Source organism: Grammomys surdaster, unplaced genomic scaffold (genome assembly GCF_004785775.1).
Source record: "Grammomys surdaster isolate TR1022 unplaced genomic scaffold, NIH_TR_1.0 129, whole genome shotgun sequence".
Classification (NCBI taxonomy): Eukaryota; Metazoa; Chordata; class Mammalia; order Rodentia; family Muridae; genus Grammomys; species Grammomys surdaster.
In genome coordinates this window covers 19,316,040-19,318,301 of record NW_021604587.1, presented here as the reverse complement: position 1 = coordinate 19,318,301, position 2,262 = coordinate 19,316,040, and the positions used below count along the sequence as shown (strand labels likewise).

The 2,262-nt window shown below is 46.9% G+C and overlaps 1 protein-coding gene across 1 annotated transcript in view; it reads left to right on the top strand.

The window, feature by feature from the left end:
• Positions 1-2,262, top strand: part of Mertk (MER proto-oncogene, tyrosine kinase) — a 105,846-nt gene that overhangs the window by 25,958 nt on the left and 77,626 nt on the right. The gene's annotated exons all lie outside the window — the stretch shown is intronic.

Sequence of the window (2,262 nt, the reverse complement as noted above, 5' to 3'; positions counted from 1 at the left end):
TGTGTGTGTGTGTGTGTGTGTGTGTGTGTGTGTGTGTGTGTGTGTGTTAATGGCATGAGTCATAGGTTATTACCTTCTGGAACTCTGAAATGCACTTGAACCTGTGGTGTCTGTTCTAGCTGGCTCCAGGCTGCCTTCTTAGGGAAGAGAGGGTGCCCTTGGCCTACAGGTGTTTCTAGTAAACCAAGGCCTGCGGCACCACTTCCTTTATCATATTCTCCTGCCTCCCTTCCCTTTCTGGACTCTTACATTGATTGAATCTCTTGCCTGCCATCTGTCACCCATCCTAATTTCTGAGAGGCATTTCCAAAGGAGGAGTCTTGAGAGTAGAGCCAGAGTAAGTGAGCCAGGTGGCTCCCAAAGAGGTAAAGGGTGTCCTGAGAGGTTCCTTGTGGACAGGAGCAATGGCCACAGCCGAACAGTAGACATGTAGTCTGCAGTGACGAGACGTAGAGGAAGCTGCAGGAGGCCCCCAGGTTCTCTCTCTCTCTCTCTCTCTCTCTCTCTCTCTCTCTCTCTCTCTCTCTCTGTCTCTCAGACTTCTTGCTTCACTTCTTCACTAGCCAGTTGAGTATTTTGCTGGACACTTAATATGAAATGCTATTTGTAAAATTCAAGCTTAACTGGTGTCTATCTTAGTTAATTTTCTACTGATATAAGAGACCATGACAGATGCAATTTATAGAAGACAGAGTTTATTTGACACTTGAGTTCATGACCATCATGGCGGGGAGCATGGCAGCAGGGAGGCAGGCATGGTGCTGGAGCAGTAGCTAAGAGCTTACATCTTGATCCACAAGCAGAAGGCAGAGCCCACACCCAGTGACGCACCTCCTCCAACAAAGCCACAGCTCCTAATTCTTTCCAAACTGTTCCACCGACTGGGGACCACATATTCAAATAGATGACCTTATGGCATGGAAGATGGGGGTGGGGGGTGTTCGTTCTCATCAAACCACCACAATATCCTGTGTTCTTCCTTCCTCCCCTTCTCCTATCTTCTCTTTTTCTATCTCCTCCTCCCCTCTTTTCCTTCTTCCTCCCCTCCCCTCCCCTTTCCTCCCTCTCATTCTCTCCCCTCTCCACCTCTGTCCTCCATCTCTCTTTTTCTTTGGAGACAGAGTCTTACCATGTAGCCCAGAACTTGCTATACAGATCCGTCTAGCCTCAAATTCACATAGATCTACCTGTTCCTACCTCCTGGGTGCTGGGATCAAATGTATGGACCACTCATCTGGCTTGAGCATTTTTAAAAAATCATATTTATTTCTTTTGTGTGTATATGTGGAGGTCAAAGGCCAACTTCAAGAAACCAGTTCTCTTCCCCTACTACACATGTCACTGGGATTGTTGGCCTCAGGTCGTCAAACAACTTAACTCACTGAGCCATCTTGCCAGCTCTTGTGTTTTTATTCCCTAATTATGGCTTAATCCTAAGCAGAAGTCACAATGCTCCCTGTCACCTACTATCAGGTGCTCAGCAGGTGAGATATTCTGAGCAGGAGGTATAGGCCCCTGATAAGGCCGGGTGCTCCAGGACTCTGCAAGATGATAACCCACAGCACAGAATGCTGGGCTGAGTCTGCCTTATTCACTGCCTCGACCATTCACTGCCAACATATTTGAATGAGTAGCAACCAGCAGAGAATGCGTGTTCCTCAAGTGCCACTTACAGAAGCTCAAGTACAGGGAATATGAGCCGCTATTTTTAGAAATAGTTGCGGGCCAGATCAAATAAAAACATTTCCTGCCTCATTCATGTAAGGCATGCATTTGCTAGTTGCTCCAAGTCTGGAGCATAAGGGAACTTTCCTGTTGGGCGCAAAACTTCTAAACCCGTCTCTTTGTGAGCCACAGTGGCCATTCCAGTTGTCTGATTGAGCAGAGGGGTAGTAGGAAAGGTGACTTTAGGCCTTCGTATAGCTGTCCCTTTCTTGCTAGGTTATGTTTATAGAACTCGAATTGAGTCAAAATTGGTAGAGAAACAATTGTTTAAAATTTATATACTTGGTATCTGTATATGGGAGGTGGTGTACATCTTTCTGCACACATGGGGAGGTCAGAGGACGACTTGCAGGAGTCAGTAGTCTCCTTCAACTATGTGGGCTCTGGGGATGGAACCTGGGTCATCGGGCTTGGCAGCAAGTACTTTTTCCCCACTGAGCCATCTCACCAGCCCAAGAACTAACTTACTTTCTTTCTCTCTGTATATCTGTCTCTCTCTCTCTCTCTCTCTCTCTCTCTCTCTCTCTCTCTCTCTCT